This window comes from Cebus imitator, unplaced genomic scaffold (genome assembly GCF_001604975.1).
Source record: "Cebus imitator isolate Cc_AM_T3 unplaced genomic scaffold, Cebus_imitator-1.0 Scaffold212, whole genome shotgun sequence".
Taxonomy (NCBI): Eukaryota; Metazoa; Chordata; class Mammalia; order Primates; family Cebidae; genus Cebus; species Cebus imitator.
The window spans coordinates 912,633-923,158 of NW_016107527.1; the positions used below are offsets into that span (position 1 = coordinate 912,633).

The 10,526-nt window shown below is 36.9% G+C and overlaps 1 long non-coding RNA gene across 1 annotated transcript in view; it reads left to right on the forward strand.

Moving 5' to 3' along the window:
- The window catches only part of LOC119474108, a 15,847-nt gene extending 5,483 nt beyond the window's left edge, over window positions 1–10,364 (forward strand). The window contains exons 2-3 of the long non-coding RNA XR_005203401.1: window positions 1,717–1,723; window positions 10,267–10,364. This is a non-coding gene — a long non-coding RNA (uncharacterized LOC119474108). The remainder of the gene's footprint in view (window positions 1–1,716; window positions 1,724–10,266) is intronic.
- Window positions 10,365–10,526: the final 162 nt, after the last annotated feature.

Consider the following 10,526-nt stretch of genomic DNA (forward strand, 5'->3'; position numbering starts at 1 on the left):
GAGGCTTTGCTATAACTAGATTGGCACATTATGTTTCACAATGAGCTCATTATGCAAACGCAAACAGCAGCTAAAATTGGCTGACTAATGTATTTCTACAGCATAGAGATGCTTTTTATTAATGAGACTGATAAAGAAGTTAATTCTTTGTGTTTAAAATAAATCATTTCCAAAAATAAATGGCAAAGCGATCCATAGAAATAGAAGCAAGATGAGAAGCTTCAAGCATGATTTAAGAAGGAAGAAGAGAATTCACACATGTTCATGATTAGAAGTCAAAGTGCTATCAGAGGTAGCCTTGGCCAGTAAAGTTCCATAGCTGGTTCGAAGCCTCTGCTCATTTAAAAGTAGTTGAAAAAGAAAATTTAACACATACTGGATTAGAAAATGTAGAAATTTAGATATATAGCCTTTTATTTGAATTTTTGGAAGAGTTTAGTTCCACTTCGTTACAATTTCAATATAAGTGGACAGAATCTATCACATAGTCCCCTGGAAAAGACTAGGGATAGCATTTATAAAACTTATCATAAACCATATTTTGTTTAAATTGGCTGCCACAGCAATAACGAGAACTTAGAAATCATTCTCTTGAAAGACAAGCCCAACTCTTTCCTTGAAAATTTACCTAAATTTCCAGAATTCTCTTAGACTAAGATATTTCAATAATGAGCTGTTTATAGTTATAGAAATATTTATGATCATAGACTTGAGAAAAGATGGGAAAATTGGAGAAGATGAGAGATTAAGAAAGTGGTGATGTCAGTGAAATTAAATAAATTTATGAGGCATGCATTCTTTGAGGCTTGGCTTACCTTTCTGCAAATATCAAGAATGTTCCCAATAATGGCAGAATCCTTTTATGAACTATAGGTCTATTGATTAAGGGTTTTCCAATATTGCATTGTAACCCTCATCTTGGAAAACAAAACTTACAATCAAATAACACGTACAATTGGTTGCACATCAGCTGTGCAATTGCAGGCAAACTACCTAACTTCTCTGAATCAATTTCATTATCCCCAAAAGGAAAGAGTAATGCCCACATCTGAGGTTTATTGTAGGTATTATGACATTTTGTCTATACTCCTTAAGCTAGAGAGGTAAGCTGTATACCTGGTACTACTTAAAGCCAACAAGGCTGGGTGCAGTGGCTCATGCCTATAATCCCAGAACTTTGGGAGGCTGAGGTGGGAAGATCAGTTGAGGTCAGGAGTTCAAGACTGGCCAACATAGCAAAACCCCATTTCTACTAAAAATGGAAAAAGTTAGCCAAGCGGTCACCTGTGGCCCCAGCTACTCAGGAAGTGGAGATTGCAGTGAGCCAAGATCACACCACGATACTCCAGCTTGGGTGACAGAGCGAGACTGTCTCAAAAAACAAAACAAAACATCAACAAGTAAATACAACATATTACTCAATGGCAAATAATTTATAACACATTGACCATTGCAGTGGTTTCATCAGGCCATACATATCTCCTTCCCAAAATTATAAGGATATGGAATAATTATTATTATGATTTATTAAGGTAATTTTAGATTTTGGTGAAAAGTATTGTTTTATGTGTACCTGGTACACAGCATACCTTCCATATTTTATAAATAATAAGAAAATCTGAGTTATCAGAAAGTAGATGTTGAGTACATAATAAGCGCATAAAATGTCTACTTACTATGCACGGATTATTTCATTGAGCTTTTGTAACAACCCAGGAAGTAGGTAAAATTATCATTGCTACTTGATAGGTGAAGAAACCGAGAAAAAAAATGTAAAATAATGAGTCTAAGTCCTGGAAGCTGTTGAATAGGAAAGTCAAGATTCAGACTCAGGCCATTTGGCTCCTAAATTTTTGCACTTTACTACAAGGTAGTAATAAAATAAAAGGTGAAATCGGTAGTCTACAAAACCCCTGGAAATCAGGGATTCATTGAAAGGCCTGGAACACCTGCAAGAACAAAGTAAGATAGGAAACAGCAATATAGTGACATCTTATAACCCATAAATTGTCTGGTTAGAATGACACTGCAGGCACAAAGTCACTGCTGAGCCTCTCTTTTGCCTCTCTCAAGATCACTTCTGGGAATATTATATAACATTTCCACATTTCTGTATTTAATTTACTGAGTCCTTGGAAGATATGTATGATTGGCCCAGCCTCAGTTACGTGTCTGAATCTTGAATTTCAGGGTGCAGAAAGACAATTTTTTTGTCCTTTGACATTCAGTAACCTCAATGGTACCCTCCACTGAATCACAGAATTTGGGTTATTTCTCCAAAACAGGATGGAGCAATTGATGCTGAGCCATTAAAAAGATTCTGCCCACATATTTTTCCACATAACATGATAAAAATATTCTTTGTAAAGCTAAATAGAGACCCATCTGTTTCCCAAAAGGAGACAATCCAAGTCTTCAAATCAGTATCATCATGTAATGTACATGTGTCCTTTGGTTCTGTCACATCTCCTTTGAATATTTTGCAACCTTAGACCTACATTTTTCCATATGATAGGTACAAGTCACAAGAGTGGCTCTTAAGCACTAGAAGTGGGGCCAGTATGAATTGAGATGAGCGTTGTTAAATATACAGCATTTTGAAGACATATATGTTTAAATGGTAATGCTTAAAATATAATTTTAATTAAATAAAATACATTATTACGTGTAATTTTACTTGTTGTGTTTTACTTATTTAGCATGAGTACCTGAAATTTTGAAATTACATGTGTGAGTCAAACGATATTTATATTGGAAAGAGCTGCTCCAGACTAAATGGTATATAGTTAAGAATTAATACCAACATGCCCCACACACTGTATTTGAAGAGGTAGTCGGGCAATATGGAAATTACTTGAACTATGTAAATGTATATGTTACATTTACCAATGATCATGGGAAGTGTTTGATTTAAACTAACATGCCCATAGAGAATGACCATACATGTTAGCTAAAATGCTTTCAGTCACAGATTGAAAGCATCAGCAAAAACCTAAAGGTGCAGGGACTTGAGAAGTGAAGATCTTGGAGAGAAGTAAAATGCACTGAAGTGAGCTCAATATGGTGCCATCAATTTTCCCTGAAGGTAATTGCCAATATTTAAATTGCAAATGTGCAGAATGATATAGAAAAAGCAGAAAGCAGCCACTAAGAGGCTAAAAGGAGAAGCAGAGTAAACAATTAAAAAAAAAAACATTATCTCCTGATACTAAAGAGTTCACCAAATCTAGTAAGAACCCAGGCATGCAGACGAAACACTGGAAAGGCTACACCCTAGGAGAAGGGCAAACCAGAAATAGATTATCCTCAAATAGATTAATGTAATTTACTTAATATCTATCTACTTACCAGACACAAATAAATACTTTATAAAGAAAGGAACAGTAGTCATAAAACTATTTTTAGACTGTCCATAATTCAATAAACAAATTATCAAACATGACAGAAAAAAGCAATCTTACACACACACACACACACACACACACACACACACACACATCCCTAGAGAAAAAGGCCAACAGGTGATCCAAATATTGGCATTATTAGATCCAGACTTGCAAGAAAAACTATAAATTTTATAATCAAGGAAATCCACAAAAAACTAAGACCTATTAAAAAGCAAACATAGTTATGATGTTAATAATAAAATTGGCAATATAATGGATGGATGGTTATAATAGTAGATTAAACACAGCAGAAGAGAGGATTAGTGAATTGAAAAATCAGTCAAAACATCTAGAGTTCAGGATAAAGAAGAATAAATGTTGGAAAGTAATAATTAAAAAGAGAGCCCAAAAGAGATACATGGACGCAATGACAAGGTGTGTGTGTCTCTGCATATATAATTAGGCAGGAGTTTGAGGAGAGTGAAAATAGTAAAAAAAAAAAAAGGTAATGGCAGTTGCAGGGATAATAGCTGCAAAGTTTCCAAGACTAGCAGCAAAATGTCAAGTCATAGTTTTGAAATGTTCTACAAATCCTAAGTACAGAAAATCATACCTAAGCATATCATAGTAAAGCTGTCAGAAATTAAAGATAAATGATTAGTCTGAAAAGTAGCCATAGTAATGAAGTAAAAATAAGAGATACAAATGTAGTTGAGCATATGAAGTCAAACATAAAAGAGTACTGTTTGTAAATAAAACCAGATACACGAGAGTATTGTTTCTAAATTTGTATTTTATATCAAGTCCAAAAACAACCCAAACTAATCTAAAGTGATTAAAATTGGAAGGATAATTAAAATTGACAGGGTTCATTGAATAGGAGCCACGGGAGACTTCTGGGGTGCTGATAAAATTCTACATCTTGAACTTCTCATGATTATGCAGATGTGTTTAATTTTTTAGATTACATCAATCTGCACATTTAATATATGTACTTCTTTTAACCATATGTGTGTTATATGTGCTACTTCGATAAATTTGTTCTGCAGAATGAAGGAATATGATTAGAACTCAATTCTTTGCTTCCAAAACTTAACATAAAACTATTAAATGATATTTATCACTTCATTTTCCACTTCTGTTTGTTGTTCTTGCCTTTGATTGCCAATGTAGTATCCAAAACCTCTTTTCCTGAAAATATTTAGTCCTTACTCATTTCGTTGATTTTGTTCCAAGAGTCTTCCAACAACTTCTACCATCAGCCTGGGTGGTAGAAGAAGACAACTTATGGTACACCAATTTACCTTTTTCTTTTTTTTCTAATCCCTTAATTTATTTTAATGTAATTACCTTATTTTCCTTTGATTGCCAGGACTGATCAGGTTAGCCAACACCATAGCCCATTTTTTCACTTGTTGGCCTGGTTGTGTGAGATCTGAAAGAACTCCCTTATGCTCTCTCAGTTTCAAATCAAATAGGACTAAACTTGGGTTGCATTGATAACACAACATTTTAATCAAGTCACAGGGACTAGAAGAAATAATGTTGTAAATTATTATAATTATAACACTTATAATTCTTGTCACAGTTGGAAAAAAGAGAAAATTCCTTGTTTTTGGAGTTGTATGCTCTGAATCCAGGCTGCTGGTGCTGCTGAGGCTGATGATGATACCAATGGAAACAACAATATTTATTAAAATTTATTATTTACTAGGCACTATGCTGAGCAGATTGCATGTAGTAATTTATTTAAGCTTCAAAAAGCCTAATTAAGTACCTTGAGTATTAACCACATTGAGGACAAGAAAACTGAGACACAAAAAGGTTAAATAATTTTTCAGGTCACACAGCTAGCAGAGAAAGAGCAGAGATTTAAACTAAAGCATAACTACTCCAGTCTTATAGGGAAATTCAAAGTTTACCTCTGAAGGTTCAAGTATAAATCCTTTTAAATGAATTAACAATAAACTGAGTAACAGGAGAAAAGCATACAATTCATCAATGAGCACACATGTGGGAGCCATACACACAATATGAGACTCCAAGAAGGCTGTTGGATGAATGGTGGAAGCTTAAACACCCTCTTCAGAACTGAGACAAAATTGGAGGGCTATAGGCAATTTTAGAACATTAGTAAAGGATTTTAGGAGAGATGAATGGCCGCAGGAGACAGAAATCAGCTTGCAAAGAATTCTCTTTGCAAAGTGAATAAGACATGAAAACAAACAATAGTTTGAGCTCTAGATGTGCTGTTTAGTGTTCAGTCTTGTTCTCTGTGGTATTAAATTTAATCTTCTCTGGATAATGAAATTTTAGGGATGGGATCAAAGGCATTTGTGTTCCTCTTTGGCAGGTGCAGTTTTGAGGTAGATAAGAGAATTTCAGATAAGGGATATTTCAAGCATATCCTGTGCTTGGGGAGAAACAGAGGGTTCAGAAACAGGAGGAAAAGAGGTGAGGGAAGTCAGAGAGATCTTGAGGCTGCTTCTTTAGTTCAGCATGTCAAAGTACCATATTTTGAGGTATCATTTTGACCCCTTATAGTCGGAAACTCTGTTTTGTTTGTTTGTTAACAGTTTTAGTGAGGTATAATTTACACAATGAGCTCACTTGAAATGTATGGTTTGATAGTTTAATATACATGCAACCCATTAAACCACCACCACAATCAAGATAATAAACATAAGCTTTAGCACCCAATAGTTTTCTTACACTTCTCAGTAATCCCTTTTTCTCACTCTTCTCTGAACCCCCATTCTCAGGCAACTATGTAGCCACTTTTTAGCATAATAGGTGAGTTTGCATTTTCTGGAATTTTATATAAATGGAGACATAGGGTAACCTGGCTTATTTCACTCATGATCTATTCATATTATTGTATGTACCTGACATGGTTTGGCTGTGTCCCCACCCAAATCTCATCTCAAATTGTAATACCCATAATCCCCACATGTCCAGGGAGAGATCTGCTAGGAGGAAATTGGATCATGGAGTCAGTGTCCCCCATGCTGTTCTCATGATAGTGAGTGAGTTCTCATAAGATTTGATGGCTTTATAAGTGGCAGTTTCCCCTGGGCTTTTCTCTCTTTTCTGCCACCTTCTGAAGAACGTACCTGCTTCTTCTTTGCCTTCCACCATGACTGTTAAGTTTCCTGAGACATCCCTAGCCTTGCAGAACTGTGAGTCAATTAAACCTCTTTCCTTTATAAATTACCTAGTCTGAGGTAGTATCTTTATAGCAGTATGAAAACAGACTAATAACAGTACCAGTAATTCATTTCTTTTTATAGTTTAGTAGTATTCTGCTTTATAGATGCACTACAATTTATTTATCCACTGGTTCACTGACATTTGAGTTGTTTCCAGTCTTTGGTTTTTACAAATAAAGCTGCAAAGAACATTTGTGTACAAGTCTTTGTATGGAAATATACTTTCATTTCTTTTGGAAAATACCTTTAGATAAAGGTAAAATCACATAGCAGGCATACACTTCATTTTTAAAGAAGCTGCCAAACAGTTTTCTAAAGTGATTGTACCATTTTGTATTCCCTCCAGCAATATATGACAGTTTCACATGTTCCAGATGCACAGCTGAAATGATAGGACTTTTTAATTTTAGACATTTCAATAGGTGTATATTAGTATTTCATGGTGGTTTTAATTTGCATTTTCCTTGGAAATAATGATGCTAAGCATCTTTTCATGTGCTTGTCATCAATATATCTGTTTTAGTGAAGTGTGTGTTAAATAATTGGCCATTTTTAATTGGGTTATTTGGTTTCATATTAACTTTTGAGAGTAGTTTATCTATTCTGGATAAGTCTTGTTTTAGATATATAACTAGCAAATATTTTTTTCCATGTCTTTGACTTGACATTTTTTTTCAGTCTTTTAACAATTTTGAAGAGCAAACGTTGTTAATTTTGATGAAGTGTAGTTTTTTCTTTACTGAATAGTGCTTTTGGTGTTATATTTAAGAATCTTTGCTTAAGCCAACGTCACAATAATTTTCTCTATACTTTTGGAAGTTTTATACTTTTGGGTTTTACATTGAGATCTCTGATCCATTTGAGTCCATTTTTGTATATCCATTTGAGTCTATTTTGTATATGCATCAAAGTTCATTTTTCTGCACATTGTTACAGGTTGAATTGTATCCCTTCTAAATATGTTGAAGTCTTAATCCTCATTATTTGTGGTACCTGTGAAAATGACCTTATTTGAATACAGGGTCTTTGCAGATGATCAAGTAAAGACAAGATTATTAGAATGACTAACAGGTTATTAATGTGACTGGCAACCTTATAAAAACAGGAAATTTAAACACAGAGACACACACACACACACACAGAGGACTATGTGGACATAAAGGCAATGTTTGAGGTAATGCCAAGGAATGCTAAAGATTGCCAACAAACCACCAAAAGATAGGAGAGAGACATGAAATAGAATCTTTCTCACAGTCCTTAGAAGGAACAAACCCTGCTGACACCTTGATTCAGACTCTAGCATCCAGAACTCTTAGACAAGAAATTTCTGTTTAACAAGCCATCCAATATGTGGTAATTTGTTACGGCTACCCTAGCAAACTAATATACTCATGCATCTAATCGCTGTAGAATTATTTGTTAAACAGAAAATTTTTCTTCCACTGAATTGTTTTTGCCTTTTTTCTAAAGACAATTGGCTGTATAGCTGTGGGTCTTTTACTGGATCCTCTTCTGTTCTATCTATCATTTGTCTATCAATAGCAATACCATAGTACATTGATAGTGTAGAATACATAATATAACTTGAAGTCAGTATAGGACCTCCAATTTTATTATTTTTTAAGTTATTTAGCCTTAAAATGTATGGATATTTTGTATTTCTGTGAAATTTTTAGAATCAACTTTCCAAGTTTTACCCAAAAAGATTTGATGGAATTTCATCAAGATTGCTTTGAATGTATAGCTCAATTTATGAAGAATTGACATATTTTTAATACTGAGCCTTCTGGTCTATGAAAATAGCATAATTTTCCATTTATTTAGGGCTTTAATTTACTTCAATAAGTTTTGCCGTTTTCATTGTACAATCTTTGCAGTTCTTTTGCCCATGCATTTCTGAGTGCTTTATATTTTGGATTCTATTATACAAAATAATCTTTAAAAAAATTTAATTTTCTGATTGCTCGCTGCTAATGATTTGTTTGTTGACATTGTTTGCTAAAACATTGCTAAAGTCACCTATTAGTTCCACTAGAAGTTTTTTTGTGTGTATATATGAGTGTGTGTGGTGTGCGTATGTCACATATACATATATACGCACACTCATACACACACACATCTATATATATATATAGATGTATTATATATAATATATATAAATAATATAATATACACATACACACACTCATATATATGCGTGAATATATGTGTGCATGTATATGCATTATATGCACCCATACATATGTGTGTGTCCGAGATCCAGGAACTGCAGTCCCAGATCTCAGACACACACACACACACACACACACATATTATATAAGGAATTAAATTGATTGAATATTGAATGATAACCCAACCATTCCTGAAATAAACTCTAGTTTGTGATGATATATTATTCTTTTTATACATTTTGGAGTCTTTTGCTATAATTTTTTAAAAAACTTTTCGAGGTATGCTTCTGGGTACTGTTTATAGTTTTCCTTTTTTGTAACAATTTTTGTTTGGTTTTGGTTTAAGAGTTAAAGTAGCCTGAGAATTAACTGGTAATTACAACGAAGAAGCTGCTTCTCTGTTACTTTTAGAATCTCCACCTGATTCAGCCTGCCTGCCTCCACTCCTCCCCACTCCACCCTACCATGTCCCTTAGGGTGACCCAGAAGTCCTACAAGGTGTTCACCTCTGGCCCCCAGGCCTTCAGCAGCTTCTCCCACAAGAGTGGGCTGGGTGCCTGCATTAACTCCTCGAGCTTCTCCTAAGTGGGCAGCAGCAGCTTCTGGGCTGGCCTAGGCAGAGGCCATGGTGGGACCAGTAGCATGGGAGGCATCACTGCCGTCATGGTCAACCAGAGCCTGCTGAGCCCCCTTAACCTTGAAGTGGACCCCAACATCCAGGCCATGTGCACCCAGGAGAAGGATCGTATCAAGACCTTCAACAACAAGTTTGCCTCCTTCATCGACAAGGTAGGGTTCCTGAAGCAGCAGCACAAGATGCTGGAGACCAAGTGGAGCCTCCTGCAGCAGCAGCAGATGGCTCCGAGCAACATGGACAACATTTTCGAGAGCTACAGCAACAACCTTAGGCGGCAGCTGGAGACTCTGGACCAAAAGAAGCTGAAACTGGAGGTGGAGCTTTGTAATATGCAGGGGCTGGTGGGACACTTCAAGAACAAGTACAGGATGAGATCAATAAGCCAGTGGAGATGGAGTATGCATTTGTCCTCATCCAAAAGGATGTGGATGAAGCTTACATGAACAAGGTAGAGCTGGAGTCTCGCCTGGAAGGGCTGACTGACGAGATCAACTTCCTCAGGCAGCTGTACGAAGAGGAGACCCTGGAGCTGCAGTCCCAGATCTCAGACACCGCTCCCTGGACACGGACAACATCACCACTGAGATCAAGGCGCAGTACCAGGAGATCGCCAACCGCAGCCGCACTGAGGCAGAGAGCATGCACCAGATGAAGTATGAGGAGCTGCAGACGCTGGCTGGGAAGCACGGGGATGCCCTGCGGCTACAAAGACTGAGATCTCCGAGGTGAACCGGAACATCGGCCGGCTCCAGGCTGAGATTGAGGGCCTCAAAGGCTAATGGGCTTCCCTGGAGGCCGGCATCGCAGATGCGGAGCAGCATGGGGAGCTGGAGGTTAAGGATGCCAACGCCAAGCTGTCTGAGCTGGAGGCTGCCCTGCAGCGGGCCAAGCAGGACATGGCGCTGCAGCTGCGTGAGTACCAGGAGCTGATGAACGTCAAGCTGGCCCTGATCATCGAGATCGCCACCTACAGGAAGCTGCTGGAGGGTGAGGAGAGCCGGCTGCAGTCTGGGATGCAGAACATGAGTATCCGTACCAAGACCACCAGCCGCTATTCCGCTGGTCTGAGCTCGGCCTATGGGGGCCTCACAAGCCCCGGCCGCTGCTATGGCCTGTGCTCCAG